This window comes from Tasmannia lanceolata, unplaced genomic scaffold (assembly GCF_043159265.1).
Source record: "Tasmannia lanceolata isolate RefF3 unplaced genomic scaffold, GAP_Taslan_0.1 ptg000006l, whole genome shotgun sequence".
Classification (NCBI taxonomy): Eukaryota; Viridiplantae; Streptophyta; class Magnoliopsida; order Canellales; family Winteraceae; genus Tasmannia; species Tasmannia lanceolata.
In genome coordinates, this window is record NW_027518683.1 from 27,563,215 (window position 1) to 27,583,432 (window position 20,218).

General features: G+C 36.6%; 1 pseudogene; it reads right to left on the reverse strand.

The window, feature by feature from the left end:
• Positions 1–476: 476 nt before the first annotated feature.
• Positions 477–9,614, reverse strand: LOC143878889 (putative LRR receptor-like serine/threonine-protein kinase At3g47570 pseudogene; annotated as a pseudogene).
• Positions 9,615–20,218: the final 10,604 nt, after the last annotated feature.

Genomic DNA, 20,218 nt, shown 5'->3' on the forward strand with positions numbered 1-20,218 from the left:
AGGTGGATGAGTGGGGGCTATCTTGAAGTTCCAAATAGGGATGACATGCGGGAGGTCTAACACACAGACGATGCTCAAGATATAACAATGGGTCCATGAACAGAGTAGGCTCATGGTTAAAGGAGTCGACACCAAGAATCAGCCTTTTTTTAAACTCAAAATTTATCTAGGAACCCGGTGCAACACCTTAAATTTTATTAATAAGAATAAAAGATGAGCAGGACATAAAACCTTGCCTTTAACCCATAATAATACAAGAAAAATAATAGTAAAAGGAAACATGAATTATTACATAAATAAGGAACACATAGGGGGTCACATCTATCAGCTCCTCTTGAATCCTTTTGTAGGCTATCCCAATTCCAAAACACTAAATTTATGCTGGTGTCACAAACATAACTTGCCAAGAATGATCTTGGCATGTTATTAGGAAACGAAGATTTAGATATTGGCAAAAAGCATTTCCATCAAGTTTCTTAGTAGTTACCGAGGTAAGATGAACCTTCACCAGGTAGTAAGGCCCTATTTTGTCTCTCTCTGTAGATCCCAACACCAATATATCGCTCTCTAATCACATTCATTTCCTTTGCAACATCTCCCATCTCCATTTGGTCACTTGGCAATTCTGCAGAACGCACAATTCCAATCCTCACTAGCAACACCAAACACTCCTGGAATCGACATTTCTTATCTCTGTCATTCCCAATAATATTGGTAGCTCTAACTTCTTCGTCTTCTAAATGTAGTAATGATGGATCTATAATATCCATCACTTGTTCAGGAAAAGCCAACTCAACAAATTTTCGAAGGCTTAGGCCATCCTTAAACATGTCACCCGTGGGGCTCTTTCCAGTGACTATCTCCAATAGAAGAATGCCATAACTATACACATCTCCGGCCATGGAGACATGGGCACCAGCCCTATATTCTGCAATTTTACACATATCGTATGCTTCTTTAAAATAAAGGAAGAAACATTCTAAATAGAAACTAATAGAAAATAGGGCATATGATTATGAGAAAGAAAAAAAAGAAATTTCTTCTAAAAGCAATGAGAGACAATAGAATGGCCTGATCACATTAGAGCCCTAGTATGAAAGGAGTTTTGTGTTAAAAGAAATACATGGCTTAAGCAATCATAAACTATGGCTAAAGGGGACTAATGACTTACATCAATGAAAGAAAAGGTAATATTTATTTCCAATCAACAAGTAGATGGCCAAAGTTTCATGTCGTTCGAGTACATTTAAATATATGTTAAAATTAATTCAAGAAAAATATTTTAATCATATCATTATTATAGAATCGATAGCAAAACAAAAAATCCATTTTGAAGAAAACGAAAGAGATTCTATATCGTGAGAGTGCTCGAATCCCCGCGAATGCCAAAAGTTACTACTATGAAAATGAACAAATCGTAGGTCATTTTCACTCACTTCTTTATTTTCCGAATTCCATTTTAGGAGTTTTTCCCATACAAAGATTTCAAACATTTAATTTCTTAATGCCAAGAATTTCTTCTAGTGAGCATTTTGTAACGAATCTGATCCTAGCCTGCATTGAGGAAGTGTTTCTAATGTAGAGAGAGATGTTAATTTAGTCAATCATCATGGAAGTAAAAACGGTGAGAAAGTGAATAACCCCCCTAATATTTCTTATTTGGATGGCCCACAACCAAAAAGCCCTAAATTCTTAGGGAAAATTATCATAAACCTAAGAAACATTAATTTATGATTAATTATAAAAATCACAATGGATTGTCTAAAAATTGATTTGTTTCTTTGTGTTTGTTTCTTCTTTTTTCTGCTTGTATTTCTTGTACTGACCCTCTCGTTCTATTTGTTTTTTTTTAATTATATTTACCATTCAAAAAAACAATTTCTCTAAATAATTTAAAGATTATTTTACCCATTTTACCTTTTACTTAAGCAACATCAAAGACCCAAAATATAGAAAAAAATAAAGATTGAACAATAGATAAGCATACAGGAATGTTACCGTCGTCAACTACCTTTTACATGTGAACCTTTGTGGTGAATGGGTCCATTATATTAATATATTGATCTTGCAAAGTTTTGGGTTATTTGGTTGAGAAACTTTAGTTAATGAATGTTTTGGTTATTTTAAAATTTTTATTTTCCTTGTTTAGAATTTCCCAATTATTTTAATAATACTTGAAATTTTCTTGATTTTGAGTAATTAACTGGCATGAATTTCCTCAAAGCCTAACCATATAGAAATCCTTTTGAGGCATAGGAACCAAAAGAGTAACCAATTTTTCATGTGACTTGTTGGTCTTGTATCCACGTCTACTCTTTGCACGTGGATGGAATACTTATATTTGAGCTATTTTGAATTATATTTACTTTGATGAAAAATGGACAATTACTTATCAACTTACAATTTTGGTTGAGAGTTTTAGATAAAGGGTCTCTTTGGATGCCACCAAAATTGCCCCTAATATGCAATTAAGAGTACTTAAAGTTAATCTTATTTGTAAGTGAGACATTAAGTTCACTTTCGAAGCCATTAATTAAGGGAGATATAATACTCTAAAATCATTCGCATGCAATATGCAAATAGTTTTTAGTGGTATCAAAAGAGGCACTTAGGCTTTCTTGTGCTACATAAGCGATTTTAAATTGCAAATATTCCATAACTCACCAAATAATAAAATATGAAGAAAAGTAATAAAAATTTTACCTGGAGCAATGTACCCAATAGTTCCCTTTAACCCAATCTTGTCGCGTCGATCGTCAGAGGAGTTGCCAGTAATTCTTGAAAGGAACCTGGCTAACCCAAAATCGCCTAAGTGAGCAGTCATGTCTTCATCAAGAAGAATGTTACTTGGCTTTAGATCACAATGAGTGATTGGTATATGGCAATGATGGTGAAGATATTCCAGTGCTGAAGCTATGTCAATTGCAATGTTTAGCCTCTTAGAGAAGTTTAGACTTCTCAATTGATGTTGCCCATCTACTTTTGGGTGCAGCCACTTTGCTAGACTCCCATTTGGCATGAACTCAAACACGAAAGCTTTGAAATCAATACCTTCAAAATCAATACTCGAGCAAGAAGTTAAGATCTTAATAAGATTTCGATGGCGAATGTTTCTCAGTGCTTCGCATTCATCCATGGAACTCTTTGAAGCTCCACGTAATTGAAGGTTAAGTACCTTCACAGCAACAACAGTTTCATCTTGCCCAAGTACTCCCTTATACACTGATCCATTACTTCCCACGCCTATCAAATTGGCCGAAGAGAACCCATCTGTTGCTTTAAAGAGCTCTGAGTAAGAAACCTGTAAATATTGACCCTCCTTTGCAGAAGTGGAAGAGGGTTTCCTCCTTGACTTTCTAGTCCAGCAGAGAGCAGCGATGACACATAGTAAGCAAACCAAACATAAAATCGAACTTATGATTGGGATGATTGTAAGTGTTCATCATAAAAGGAACACGGGCAACGGATCTTTGGCGGTCCAACTTTGAGAAAATCACAATTAACCATATGGATTGAAATTGAAACAGCAAAGGGAACATATAGAAAGCCGAATATCGTTTTGCTATCACCTGAAGGATTCCATTCCAGTATTTCTCCTCACTCCACAACAGACGGTGATGGGGACCGACTTCCTCTCTCTTTTTGCCGTGGATTACCAAGAGAAGGATGTAGAAATTGTTGTGTGCAGGTAGGGACCGGATGAGAGAATAAATAGACATTTATGGGAAGCAACACAACTCCTCATCACGCTGGTTCCCTCCCCAAAAGTCTCTTACATTTACACCCCTTTTTTTATGGCTTTTCACTTAATGCCTTTTCACAAAACCAACTAACAAAATGATCTAGGCCGTTGATCTTGCACATGCCACATCCACTGTTAGGATAATTTCCTAACATTCTCCCACTTGGCCAGCAAGATCTTTGAGCCAAACATAAGGATCATATCTTTAAGTTAGTTAGATAATAAACACAACATTCTGTTCAGCCAAAACTACTAACAATAAACCATGTAACCATTGGGTCACCAACTCTACCCAATAGCCTACCCCACGATTATATCATTAGTAATACTTACCAACATGAATGTAAACGCATACATGCATAAGATGTAAATATGGTCCAAAACAGTCTATAGACATTCTACCTCTTACTCACAATCCATTTACGTAATGTGCGCAAAATGGAGCGGTAGAAAATAATATATATCAGAATCATAAAATAAAATGTGATTACAACAGTGTATCTCAATACCTAATGCAGACTCCCACTGTCATAGGCTATCAAAAGTGTCAACCAACCTTATGCGCGCTACATGCTCTCTGAAGAGCTTTGGTGACAAGCCCTCAGTCAAAGGATCCGCCAACATAAGTGCAGTGCTTATGTAATACATTGACCCCATTACTTGATTTGTTGTTCTGGGAATTGTAAAACTGCAGCAGAATTATCACAATACATTCTCAGTAACTTGTCGACTATCAACAAGATAAAACCCTGAGATAAAATTCCACGACTTCAAGGCATAGTACAAGGCCTTGAAGTACAAAATAAACTCCGTACCCAAGGTGGAAGTAACTGAGTGTCAATTTGACATTCTTCCACGATTTAGGACTTTCTGTAAAATATACTAGAGCAGAACTCTAGGTGTTCCGACAACAGTCGGAATTAGATTAACCAATCACACTAGGGCTATCTCATTTACTTTATGTGAGCATTAAACCTTTAGTCCCTTACACACAATATATAACCTTTTGGTAAATTTCCAATGATCCATACATAAATAACATTGGTAGTTTCTAATTTGCCCACCATATAGGTTATACACAGATAGGTGCAGATTTAAACATTCAATAGACCCCAATTGTGGAACTATTAGGGAACCTCTTTATCTGCTCATATAATGAATCGATCCTGGGACCTTGGAACTGACTGAATATATCACCCTTAACTATAGGAACACTACAAATGGAGTAATTTATCCATATTCAATACTTAGGACTTTACCAAGATAGGCTTTCTGCAATCTCAGCAATCCTCGAGTCCCAACTAGGTGAATCTAAACTCCTATTATGTAGGATGCTTCACCTGAATTCTTTTGTATGAATATCATTGAACATGGCTAAGTACTACTAGCAAGTAGTATACCATCAACACATAACACGAGAAAAATAATATTACTCCTCTGACCTTAAGATATATCCATTATCCTGTGACAATTCCTTAAAACTTAACATAGAGAGTACTTGATGAAACTTTGTATACAATTGTCGGGAAGTCTGCTCTAAACCTTAAGCACAATCTCTAAGTCTACAGACTATATGCCTCTTTCCTTAGCCTCAAGGATTGTTCGGTAGTCGTCACCACCAAAACATCTATAATGTGGGTTGTTAACTTATATGTGTCTTTTAATGTTCCACTGAGCATTGGTACCACCTTCTCTTGGATCACTAGTACCGGTACTACAATCTGGTTCTCCTTAAAGGTGATTTTACTAAAGACACTACACTCCAACTAAGGTCACCATCCTTTAGAAGTCTTAGCACATTTAATCCCGACAATATACGTACTATGGGTCAATCAACAGAACCTAAAACCCTTAAATACTTTAAGATAATCTATGAAATTGCAACTTATGGTCATAGAGCTTAATCACTATATTCGTGGGTTATAAACTTTTGCCTCATATAAACAACCCAAAGTTGCATGTTTCCCAATTTCAGCTTCCTTATGACCCATAAATCTTAAAGGGTCTTAGGCACAGCCTTACTTGGATCACAAAATACATAGGTGTTTTAAGAGTTTTAACCCACAATCTTAGGCAACAGAGAGTTGCATAAGTGACCCTTATTGTTTTGATCGTTTATGTCAAGTTAATTCTCGACTCTTACCTTATATATCACAAACAAAGATAGGGCCTCCTACTTCTGATTAGAGAGACACATTTAAATATGGCTAGAAAATTTAACCAAAAGAGTAACACCTTCCGCCACCAATTGTCAGAGTCCAAAGATCCAAGATGTCATTGTGAATGACCTTTAGTAGATCAATACTCTTGGTGACACCCTAAACCGATTAATCTTTGTATATGTCTCCTTCAATGTACCTCGTATCATTGTTTAAATCGGTAAAATCAAGTGAATCTAGAGTTCTTCTTTTACCCAACTATCCTCAGATATGTGGTTAAAAAACTTAAGCCACTGATTGGATAATTCTTGTTCACGCGATTTCATTTATTTCTAATAATACCGATTATCTCATTCTAATGCAAGGTGGGCCAAGTCCGGCCTTGAGAGAAGTGCAATCCAAGTCAATAAGGATTGCCCTAAAGAGAACCAAAATCACTAAATGGGAAATGAAAAACTAGAGAGAATCCATTATACTTCCAGACCTTGATTCATAGCCAAAGGAATCAAGTTTTTCTAGAATAAGGTTTCTAGTTCATCTGAAACCAAAATTTCAGAAAAGAGTGGCGAGTAATAATGGATTCAACAGCCAACTTTATTCTATTTCCCGATATAATGGTATACTCTCCTCTACTAAGCACCTAACTCGCACCAAGACCTCACATAGAATTCTAAATGTGAATAGTAATGCCTTAATCTATTCACAAATCTTTTTCCGGAGTACTTACGAAATAGAAATCATAATATACAAAGATATGGTATTAATTCCAGGCCATATCAAACTTAAGGGATCCATACTTTATGTGTCATTTATTATTCAAGATAAATGGCACTTGATACCAAGTTCACTCTCTTTAATTGATAATGCTAAGACTAGTATATATCTTCAGGACTCTAATGTTGCCATTTAAAATAACCAAGAGGTGTGTCGAAAGTGAGCACAACCAAGGTTCTGAATCTAAAGCCTTTTAAAGTGTGCTCAAAACTACAACTTTGGTGAATATACTTTAAGGTTATCAAAACACATCATAAGGGTATTTGCAAGTGCTTCCAATGATCCTCTAAAATATTCACTAACTACATTCAAGAACTCCTTTGCATTTTCGAGTCTTAAAAACATCTCGAATTGAATAAAAAAATGGAGGTCTACCATTAATACTAGAGTGATACTAACATTGAACTCCCATTATTCATAAGCATCTTTTAGATGTGGGTTTTGTGAGCCTGTCATTCAATGATACATAGTCTAGCCTTTTGTAGACTTGAATTATGCAGATCTATTCCATCACTTGCTAAGGTTTCTGGCCCACTAAATTACTTAACATAATCGGTATCTAGAAAAGACACTAAGATACCAACAACTTCAATGTCACAAACACAGACTTGCAGTTCCAAACATGCTCACTTCTTATAACACTTATTCAGTCCACAAATGGAGTTTAATTAACTCAATCCACGATTTTAATCAATCCAACTGAAAAGAATGACTAAAGTGTATAAAATCATGATGATACATAAGTGTGCTTCTAATTAGATACCATATGTGCCATCGTGGGCCGTCCGTTGGGCCGTGCCATGATGCTGAATTGGTTTCTACTTTAGAAAACACAATACCATGATTATGAAGAGACACCGGTGTATCACCGTGGGTCGTCCGTTGGGCCGTACCACGGCACACAATTGGTTCTCACATACAATACTCAGTCAATCTATCTTAAGGGAAAATTAGTTAGATTGCCCAGAATCACAAAAAAACACAAAAATGTGACTCCGACGAAACATCTGACGTGTCATTGTGGGTTGTCTGTTGGGCCGTGCCACAACACACAAACGATTTTCAATTCAGGAAATCACAATACTATGATTCTGGCGAGACACCAGGCGTGTCACCGTGGGCCGTCCGTTGGGCCGTGCCACAACACACAATTGGCTCTCCCATGAGACCAACTTGGGCCAGATAACCCTATACTTGAGGCGCACATCACCGTTGGGCAGAAGCATAACCCCAAACCAGGTTACTTAGGCCTAGCCCTCTCACACCGCCTATTGTGCAAAACAACAGTCATCCGTTGGGCTAAGTGTTGCTCTTGGACAAATAGTCGCAATTGAAAGTGGTTCATAGTCCATAAATGTGTCATTGTATGCGACACGGTTCTCAAAATTAACCACTTAACCTTAAGCGATTTCGTTTCCCAGTCGGAATCGCAGTTCTTTGTTCATTCATTTAGTGACCAATCATAATAAGATATAGTTCAATTTCAACTAAAAATAATGAACAACGTAATAAACTTGTGTATACAAAACCAACTTTCAAGTTCCATGATCAAACATAATTCAATATTTTAGGTTTTGAAAATACACACTATCAGTTTATTATAACCATAAGCTTGGGTTTTAAGCATATCTGGCATGAACTAATGTGCATTCAAGTTAAAAGTTTAGTCCCATATATGATTTCAACTAATCATTTTAACCCTTAAGTTATATGCAAAACATAAAGTATATAAACAACATATAGGGGTTCTTAAGTTAAGAATTAGAAACCAATGGTGTTCATTGACTGAGTTTTAATCATTAAACAACAACAAAACTTTACATAACTGGGTCTCCATGGCATTTAGTTAATTCTTTAAGAGTTTGAAATCAAAATTAAACTCAAGGCCCACTTTAAAAAACCCAAAAGTTATAAAATTACACTAGAACTTTAAAATCCAGCCTCCGAATACCAAAACAAACCTTGGAAACGGGTTCAAAAGGGTCTAAAATCATAGGAATGGTCTTACCCAAGTCCAAAACCCCAAAATATTGGACTTAAAATTAAACTTACAAAACCAAAAGTCTTGATTTTACACTGTAACTATATTATACAGTGCTTAAATACCAAAAATGACCTCAAAAATAGGTCCAGAACAGTCTGTAACCTTAAGAACCAATCCAATCCGAGCCCAAAACTCCAAAACTTTTGACTCAAAACCAAATTTATAAAGTCAAAAGTGTTAAAAATACACTATAAGTGTATTATACAGTGCTCAAATGGCAAAATGGATAGCAAAAATGGCTTCAAAGGGTTGCAAAACGTTCGGAACCAGTTTTACTTGGGCTAAAACCCTAAAATATTTGACTCAAAAACCAACTTGAAAAATCAAAAGTTTTTTAATTTACACTATACCTATATGATACAGATACCAAATGCCAAAACTAACCTCAAAAATGGATTCAGAAGGGTGCAAAACCTCCAAAACCGCTATAACTGGCCAAAAATCTCACAAAAATAGGCCAAACCGAGTCAAACACAGATTTCGGCCGTTTGGGCCGGTTCAGGTCAGGTTGGGCCAAGCGGTCTGGTGGGCTTAGAGGGTCTACTGGGCCCTTTTTAATTGAAAAACCCGTCGCGGATCCTTGATGGGCCCACCAAGCCCGACACTATTCATCGTCTTCTTCATTAAAATAGTGAAAATTTCAGCAAAATCCGAAAAAACACTCAAAGTTCGATTTATTATTGCGGCTTCGTTTGAAGTCCGATTGAGGTTCACAATACGCCGTTGGACTCGTCTCTCGACGAACTTCGTAACCACGCCGGAAAAGCTCCTGTCGGATAAGCCGGTCGCCGGCAGCACACTGTTTTCCGGCGAGGTTCAAAACTTCCCCAGAAGTTAAAATTTTCATCTTTAAATCGCCGCCAAACGCAATCCAGACATCAGATCGACGAACCATTTGTTGCGTTGGATTCATGGGAACACAAGCAACGCTTCAGTGGCATTTAATCATCGATCTGACTCCAGAATTGATGGCGGCACTCAAAATACAAGTTTTCACAAATCCTATTTCAATCACTTTTAATGCGATTTTCTCGCCATTTTCTCGTCGGAACCGTGGCTCTGATACCACATGTAAGTGTTCATCATAAAAGGAACACGGGCAACGGATCTTTGGCGGTCCAACTTTGAGAAAATCACAATTAACCATATGGATTGAAATTGAAACAGTAAAGGGAACATACCGAAAGCCGAATATCGTTTTGCTATCATTGGAAGGATTCCATTCCGGTATTTCTCCTCACTCCACAACAGACGGTGATGGTGACCGACTTCCTCTCTCTTTTTGCCGTGGATTGCCAAGAGAATGATGTAGAAATTGTTGTGTGCAAGTAGGGACCGGATGAGAGAATAAATAGACATTTATGGGAAGAAACACAACTCCTCATCACGCTGGTTCCCTCCCCAAAAGTCTCTTACATTTACACCCCTTCTTTTATGGCTTTTCACTTAATGCCTTTTCACAAAACCAACTAACAAAATTATCTAGGCCGTTGATCTTGCACATGCCACATCCACCGTTAGGATAATTTCCTAACAATGATTACTACTGAAAACAAAAGATTTGCCTCGTTTCTCATTGACCAGGATGGGGCATGCAGGCAACTTCAATTCTGGGATGCCACCACAAAGATTATGGTTTCCGATGACTGAAATTGCACTTGCATTTCTAAAGATCGCTTGTTTTGGTACTTCACCCTCGAGGCTATTAAAAGACAAGCTTATATATTGCAAAAATTGAAACCCCTCAAGATACTTTGGAATATTTCCAAAGAAATTATTGGATGAAAGATCAAGCACTTCAATCGCAGTTAAAGCATTCAAAAAAGGAGGAATGGTTCCTTGAAAGGAGTTACCCTCCATAAAAAGATTAATTAAGCGCTTACAATTTGCAAGTGTACTTGGGATTTCGCCCGACAGTTTGTTCCAAGAAATATCCAAAAGCCCTAGATTCTTCAAGCTCCCAACTTCCAATGGGAGGGAGCTGGTCAAAAAATTTCGAGACAAGTTAACTTGTATTGATAGAGAGGAAATATTGATAACTTGTTTTGGTATGGTACCATGAAGGTTATTTTGACCCATTGACAGTATAGCTAGACTTTCACAGTTACCAAGAGTTGAAGGTATGATTCCTAGCAGGTGGTTTTCTTGTGGATAGAGTTCGTTTAATCCAGTAACGTTGCCTATGGAGGATGGGATTTGCCCTGATAAACTATTTGCTGACAATCGCAATCTTTGAAGGCTTCGAAGTTTCCCAATTGAAGTGGGAATAATACCTGTGACGAAGGTTTCATGGATAGATAAAAGCTGTAAGTTGAAGAGATTCCCAATCTGACTAGGGATGCCGCCAAAAATTTGGTTTTGTCCTAATGTTATGATTTGCATGTCAGTGGAGAGATTGACTATGGAACTAGGAATGCTGCCCCCAAAATTGTTATTTGGTACGCTCAAAGTATTTAGATGACTGCAGTTGGTCAAAGAAGAGATAAAACCCAGGTCATCATATTTGCCAGTTCCAAGATGATTACCCCACAACGAGAGATAGTTCAGATTCTTTAGGCTTCCAAGATTTTCAGACACCGGTCCGTGGAAGTAGTTCTGTGCTAATTCAAGTTCTTCAAGCCTTGAAGCATTAGATATTGACATAGGAAAACGTCCTGTAAATTGGTTGGCTGCAAAAAGTAGAATATTTAGATTAGGAAGAGAAAGCCCTGTGTCGGGTGGAATGCTCCCGGAGAGTTGGTTTCCCGCCACGATAATTGTCTCTATAGATGAGTGATTATAAAGAGAAGAAGGAACAGTGCCGGATAGTTCATTCATAGAAACAACCAAGGATTTCAGGCTCTCAATTCGGGCAATTTCATCCGGGATGCTTCCTTTCAAATGATTTCGAGCTAGATAAATACTGATTAGGGATGAAAGATTTCCGAGTGAAGGTGGAATGCTTCCTGTCAGGTCATTTTCACCGAGATGCAGCAGGAGGAGCTTTGACAAAGTGCTGAGCTCAGCAGGAATTTTCCCCATCAGTTTGTTGAAGTCTAAATCGATGAATTGGAGGTGGGTACAATGGGTGAGATTGGCTAGAATTTCCCCTTCAAAGAAATTGTGGCTCATATTAATATATCGCAGTCTGAATAGACGGCCAATTTCTTGGGGTATTTGGCCATTGAAGCTGTTTTCTTGGAGGTGTAATTCCTTAAGGAAGGTGAGGTTGGATATGGCAGGAGATATGGAACCAGCCAATTTGTTCCTACTAAGGTCCAATACAGTGACCCTTTGATGCCGGCGACCACATGTGACTCCTTCCCACTGTCAGAGAAATGAAGAGTATGGTTCCATGAGCTCAAGGCTTTAAGATGATCGCTGCTTATCCCATCCTTGATGGTGAGTAAAGCTATCCGATCTGTCTCGTTTCCAAGTAAGTAGGCAGTTTCTGATGGTAATACATTCATGAAAAAGAAAAGATATGCAGAGAGGATAAACAAACCAAACACAGGGAGATTCGTACCAGATAGCTCCATTTGAGTACCGAACAAATACAGAATTTCTCTCCTGCAATTTCATTTCATCTCAGTCTACCTTTACTGATACATATAAGAAATGTACATGCATTGCATCCTTGAAGAGTTGAAAGTGAGGTTAGATTTTTTCTTCTTGACTAGAGTCGACTCACTCAAGTCATAAAGAAGTCATAAAGAAGGAAACGAGGAAAACATGAGTCTAGCTTTTCTTCCCCTTGTAGGACCCCAAAAGAGTACGATAAGAACCCTTCTACTCCACGCACTTATCAATTTTCTTGACTAGAGCTGACTGACTAAAGTCATAAAGAAGTCATAAAGAAGGAAATGAGGAATGGGCGGTGATAAATTCACCCCCTTCTATGATGAATTCACCCCCTATTTTTCAAAATTCGCGTTACTGCCCAGACCTTAGGATGATCCAAACCGTCCAATTGATGGACCACAATGTAAATAGGCTGTGCCCCAAAACTCATTTCCATTGTAATATCCTAACCGTCCGATCTATAGAAGTTTTCATAATGTGAGTCCCTCTTAGATCGGAGGGTTAGAATCGTCCTATGGTAATGACTTTTGGGGCACAGCCTATTTACATTGTGGTCAAAACCTTTTGGGGCAAAACCTTTAAACTAATAGGAGTTTTGTGAAGAATTGTGTAGGTCATCTAATTAGGTGCATAATTCATGTAAAATGCTTAAGAGGAACTAATAGGACTTCACGGTACTTCCTCCAGATGTCCTCCTCCATGATCAGTGGTATCTTATGGAACATTAGGGTAGGGGTACCTGAAACCAAATCACGAGAAGAAGGCTCAAGTCCTTGACTCATATTCACAACAGAAGTTTGTTGTCCTTGTCGAACCATTCTTAAACTAATCATAAATCCAAGATGTAACTTCGCTACTAAAAAGCTATAAAATAGCATGACCAACTGTAATGGCGACTCCAAAACTGATTATTGAACTCAAAATTAAGGCGTTGTTCATTTTGGATTTTGAGCATTGATCGAGTCCAAAACTGATTACTGGACTCAAAATTAACGCAATTTTGAGTCCAATAACTAGTTTTTTTCCCCTCGAAATCAATTCCCGAAAATCTAAGAACCCAGGACGGCACCTTCAATTTATTAATAAAATTAAAGAAAAACAAGTTGAGGACATGCCACCTCCGCTCTAAAATCCAATAAATAAAAAATACTATTTAATGTGAATATTAAAAAGTCCAAAATAATCACAATGAGAAGCTCCTCTAGCCATCGAGGGGAAATTCCCCCAATTATTATAAGATCAGTTACATCAAGATAAACAAGTTTAATTAGCAAATGAATCGGCTATAAAGTTACCTCCGTGAAACTGCCGGTGACATTTCATGTTATATTGTTTTTTAAAATTCCATTGGAATGAATAATTGTATACATAAAAGTGAGAATGATACCCAAGAACATTTCTCAAGTCCAATCACCAATCAAAGCAAAAGAATATCTTGTAAATTAATTGATGTGGTTTGCATGGTTCAAAAGGAATTCAACTTCTTTTGTTGAACTGCTAGGAGAGCCACAAATTGTTTTGTGCAACTTGTTTTTAAAGCCTACGCCTTCCTATGATGGATGTTGTAGCCCATGTGATGTAGGACTGGGAAAGAGAAATAGAAGAAAGAAGAGAAAATAGAAGAAGAGGAGAAGAAAAGAATAGAAGAAGAAGAATAAGTGGAGAAGAGAGGAAGAATAGAAGAATAGGAGAAGAGAGGAAATTAGAGGGGAGAATCTCAATCAATCAATTAGGGGTGTAAACGGATCGAATTCGAAGCGGATATGGCCATATTCGAATTCAATTACAGTATACACTATCAGAATTCGGATTCGGATTCGAATTCGACGAATATTTAATATCTATTACCGAATTCGTATCCGTCGGATATTGTTCAAATTCGGATATTATCTGTATCTGTTTATCCGGTAAATTCGAACATTTTATTGCAGCACTTTATCTTCTTCTCCTTCTTACTCCTCGAATGAATTTTTCAAACCCTAAAACCAGACATCTACGTTCTCTTCCCAAAATTAACTCCCAAACCCTAAAATATATGAGATCCTCTTCTTCCTTTTAAAACAAAGGCAGAGAGAGAAGCGGTGGGGATAGATGATGGTGTTGGTAGTGGTCTTTGGGGTTTTTCTTTTTCTTTTTTTTGTGTATATCATGGAATGGGTTTGGGCTATTTTGAACAGGGGAAGTGGGAGCGCTGATGGTGGAAGATGAAGAGAAATGGGGATGGAGATGGGGATTGGGTTAGAGATGGAGGTGGCTGTGAGAAGGTGGAGAGGGACGGCGGTGGATTTTGGTGGGGTTGGAGGCACCAAGGAATGCCGAAGATATTGTCTCAGCCTCCTCCTTTCTCTTCTCTTCTCTTTGCATACCTTAGAAGTCCCCTCTTTTAATTGCATTTTGGGTTTTTATATAACCCTAAGTTGAAAAATTGATCTGAGCCGTCCATTTACCATCAATGACTTAGATGGCCTTTTTGCTTTAGAATTTCTCTAGAAGTTATGCCATCTTCTTTCAGTCACCATCATCCATTTGTCTCTTTCATCCTGCAGCCCACATTTGTTGCTTAATAAAGAAGCCATGTCAAACTCCAAGAATGCCCTTAAAATGAGAGATTACTTCATTTCCTACCCAAAACACTTTTTGTTTTTGTTTTTTTTTCTAAAAAGAAAATTCACTTTTCTATTAGAAACAAAAGATAGTGTTTCATTACTAAAAATAAATATTAATGATATTATTAATAATAAATAAAAAGTATTTACTTCTCAGATTCGGATGTTAAACGGATCGGATATACCATTTACCAGATTCGCATCCGCTAAGAGTCGGATAACTCATAAACGAATTCGGATAATATCTACTTGAAACGGATTCATATAATATTCGCTTTAAACAGATTCGGATGCGGACTGTAATCGAATTTTCGAATATCCATTTACACCCCTACAATCAATAATTATCAAAACTAACTAAAGTTCCATATATGAGGCCTATATATAGGCAATGAAAATAAAATTTCATAGAAAATAGAAGCCCTAAAACTAAAGTATGAAAATAAAATCCTAGAAACTAAATAACATCGAAATAAACCCTAATAGGCAAATATGCCGCTTATTGAGCCTACAACCTGCATCACCATGTCTTAGCATTATGCATGTAATACCATCACATTCTAATTGGCATGGAATCATAATATATAGTTACTTGCAATATGTTGTTAAACCTAAGAATGAGCAGTTGTAGAAATGTCTCAACCAGCACAACAATATTAACCAACTATTTCATTTTTGGAAATAGATATTTTTTCATAAAAATACACGCCTATATCAATGAAACAGTAGAATTTAAAATTCTAGAAAATTGAAGGATATGAATAAAACAATAGAATAAGTTTTGTGAGAAAAAATTCCAAGAAAAAGTTTTTATGAAAAAATATATTTTCCAAGAAATAAATGTCTGCGCATCCAAACATCGCTAAGTGAATAATATAAATTTGTAAAAAATAAAGTCACATAAATATAGAGATACCTAAAAATTATAAGAAAATAATGAACATTTGCATTTGTCGAAGTTAAATTGAGTAATGAAGTGTTGAAAGGTAATGCTCATTTTTCCATTTTTTATTCTCCAACACGAAATGACATAAATGTTTCCATTTCCATCCCTACCAAAACCGAAACTGAAATGACCGAAATACATAAACCAAAATCCTAAGTGTGATAGTCGTATACTATATTAATATGTATTGTATAATTATATTTATTTGAAGTGAATGCAAAATATGATGCATGCATTATTTATAAATATTTATATGAATTACATGTGAAATTTGGCAGGTACAAAATTATTTGATATGCGTGACAGTGCATGTCATTAGGAGTTTAATATTTTTAAAACATTTGGATGGTTGTCTTACTTATTTAATGATTTCTAAGTGCGTATTTGTGCCTATTCTAGCCTTTCTTGAAGTTTCATCTTTAAATTCTATCATTTCCACCACAACATTTCCGAAATCGAAACCGAAACCGAAATTTAAAACTACTGTTAAGCCTAATCTAAATTCTTTGCCTAAGCCAAGCACATGCTATTTGTTTAGTTATAATGTTATTTATTGTTTGGTTTAAATGCTTGTATTGGCTTTTCCACATGGGTCTTATGGGGTGATTGGAGCAATTGGGTGTCTTGCAATAATGGTTATTGAGAAGGATTTTGATGAGATCCTAATAGGAGTCCAGAGTTTTGTTCTTCTAGATTCATGGTAGTCAATTGGTTGTAAAGTCTTAATGCCAAATCTGTTGGCGGTTGAGAACCATACGGGTGAGTGCTAGTTTGTCGGAAATGTTATACTACAGCATGGCAGGTTTGATGATGGTTTTTAGTTGTAAACCTGCACTGTATTGTTGAACTTTTGTGCGTTTGACCAGAAAGAAGGCACAATGACATTTCGTGCTGAAAATAGATCTCTACTGGATGATGCATGTATCATTGGGTGCAGAAGGGGAGGATGAGAGCCAAAAGTTTTTTTAAGTTCAAAACTTCAGATCGATGTGTAATTACACAGTTTTACAGCAAATGAACAGTAATTAACATGTTTAAGACATTCTTGGAGTTATAAATTGGAGTTTGGAAAAGATCGGATAACCTGAATAATATCAAGATGATTTTGATCCGGGCTTGAGCCTCTAGCTCAATGGTTAAGGCTTTGTTCTTTGACCCATAGGTCAGGGGTTCAATCCCAGCTTACGTACCAAAAGAAAAAAGATGATTCTGATCCGTGGAGATTTCTTCCCATGTGGTACGGCAAAAGAGTGCCATAAGAACCCTTCTACAATACTTTGAAATTCGGGCTTCCACCCACATAACAATTTGTTCTATTAGTAGAAAAGAATATAAAGTAAGCCAAACTTAAATGCAGATATAACAAATTAGATTTAGTGGTTGTAACTTTGCAGGAGGCAATATAAACCCCCTACTCAAAAACCAAAATATCTCTTACGGCAAAGGATTTATTGACAAAGTCCTAACTATATCTTAATTCTTTGAGCCTAAGCAAACCAAGCTTAATCAATAAACCATTCAAATCATGTAAAAAACTCCACCCTAATAAATACTAACAAAATCTTTAAACTTGAAAATGGTTTGGGAATAAAAGAGTTTTTAAGTTTTAGAAAATGGGGGCTTTTTTTAAAGAGGAGAAAAGTGCTTGTGCAAAGACTAAAAGTTTAGCCCCATTGTGAAGTGAGAAAAGTGGAGGGGGTTGATTAATATCTCTCTAACTTTTCGTCTGGTTTTGAAATTCAAAAGTTTTCTAAAAGTGGGACCAAGGTACGATGCAATGCACCAGCAACTAGGCATGGACAGTGGGTTGTAGGGCGCTAGTGGGGCTTTTTGGCGCAGTTTGCACTTCGCACGTAAGAGTTGTCGTGAGGAGCGGTTAAAATTTTCAAGATTTGATCTCAGTCATTGAACAAGATCGGTGTGATCGGATGGTGATCCCGAGCGGGTGCGATCTAAGCGAGGATCGTGTGGTAACATGTTATGCTCAATCGAGTGCAATATGGATCGTCATATCGTTTACATAATCTACTGTCAACCACTAGAGTGCTAACTCGATTTTCTCTTCTTATGGCACTAGCTATCCCATGGAAGCGTGCGATGTTCTTGTCTTCTTTAAGCCATCTCGACTTGGACTTTTGGCGTCACGATATCTCCTCTTGCAGAACTAAGCGATTGTATTCCTCTTTTATTTTTCCCAACTCCTCCACCTCCTATCTTCTAGCAAGACCTCCTCCCTTATAAATTATAGAGTAATTTATTATTATAAACTTTTGGTAATTATAAGCTTTTGGCCTTCATCGACACTTGAGGTTTCCTATTATTATATATGGTACAAATTTAAATGCCCTAGCCTGGGGACATTTTTGTCAAAGTTTTTTCAAGGGAAAATTAGTATATAAGGTAATAGCTAATGATACTTTAGTAAATTCACTTTAAACCTAGGGTTTGTGTCTATATACATACCTAAAGAGATGTAAATCAGAATTATTTCTGCAGAAGAAACCCTAGGAGAGGAGATCTCTGGAGAAAACTCTGAAGGAGGAGAAGTTCTTCTTGAGGTAGCATTGTTTTTTGAATTTACAAGCTTTTGTTTTTTAATTCGGTCATCCTATCTTTTGGTATGTTGAGTAACTTTGTATTATTGCATTGAGAACTCCATTATGTGGACTGTACATTGTGTGGATCAATAGTGGAATTTCCACTGAATGGGTGTAATTTTCTTAGATTTTGTTAACCATTAATCCTCTCCTTTGATGTTTGCTAACCCTTGGGGTGATTGGCTTATGATCTTGACTGAGTTGTCTACATTTAATGATACTCTTGGGTAAATTATGCCTGATTTTTCATAGTATCGCCCGTGCATCGCACGGGTGTCCCACTAGTAATCAATATATAGAAGCTTGATATATACTTGAGAAGTCATGTTTGCCCTGTTTAGGTGCAGAACTCTCGGCATTCAAAATTAGAGCAAAATAAACAAAATTCCTCTTTGCATGAGGAAAGAAATAAACAAATTATAAGTATCAAAAGATTTTTGTTACATACCTACAATAATATACTGATCCAATGGGTCAAAGATCTCAACGGGAAAGACGGAGTTTCAGGTACATCACCATGAACAGGCTTAAGTTCATTATTATTCTCAACAACCTTTAAGGGGCTGTTTGGATACACGGATGCAGGTTGTTTTATGGAGGTGATAAATTTTTGGAGGGGGAGATAGTGAAGCTTTTGAGTCCAAGTGACTTTTTTTTAGGGAAGATGGTGGAGCTTAAATACTAAGGGGCTGTTTGGATACACGGATTTTAGAATCCAGGTACACAGTGTAAAAGAGGGTTCATGATCAAGCTGTTGTATGTTGTCCTGAGAGCGTTTCTTGGAGTTTAAGTGAGAAATTCATGTTTTAAAAACTCCCCTGCATCATGAGATTTTTAAAACCTGGAAATATGGGAAAATTTGCTACTCTCTTGCTGACGGGAAGAAGGGCGAGAAATCCTAGATTCTAAAATCCGCATATCCAAACGGGCCCCTAAATGAAATTGACAATCAAGATATTACAAAGGGATATGGGAAATGGAGGTTAAAAATCAAGGAATTTTGAGTTGCAAGAGGTAGGTCTCTCAAGATGAAATAAGGAATTTTTAAAGTGTCTTTTTTAATGACAAAGAACGGTCTTATTGGAGATGCAGGGTATCATCAATCAAATAAGTGTTAAACACCATAAACGATTTAAAAAAAATGGAGTGATGAGTTTTGAATATGGAAATGTTTTAAATTGAAAAGATTTAATCACCACAAACGATAAAACAAATATGGAGTGATGAGTTTTGAATATAGGAATGTTTTAAATTGAAAAGAATTAAGAATAAACGGCTTCTGAAATGTTAGGAAAGCAAGTCCTTATTTGAATTGTCAAACACTTTATGTAGAAAAACAGAATCTGAATTTTGCGAATGAGAAATCTTTCAAGCATAGAGGATATGAACAAAGGGTGGATTTGGAGCTGAAAGGGAGAGGCTTTGGGGAACTTTATGCCGGGAAAGATTGGATTTTGTGAACGAGCATATAATTACGTTTCTTCATAAAGATCTTCCTTTGGGTTCAGAAAAATAGTTTACAGTTCACGTACAGATGATTTTTCACAGATTCAAACTATGAAAATTTAAGTACCAGATGAAGATTGTTGACTAGAAAAGACAACAAATGTTCACGCCAAAGGTGTGGTTCATGAAACTGAGAAATATGAAATTTTCATCAGCAATACACACACACACACACACACACACACACACACACACACACGTATACATACATATATATTGTGAAATAAGAAACTGTTACCAGATGGTTTGAGTCACCTTTTTTTAAAAAAATTGACAAATTAGA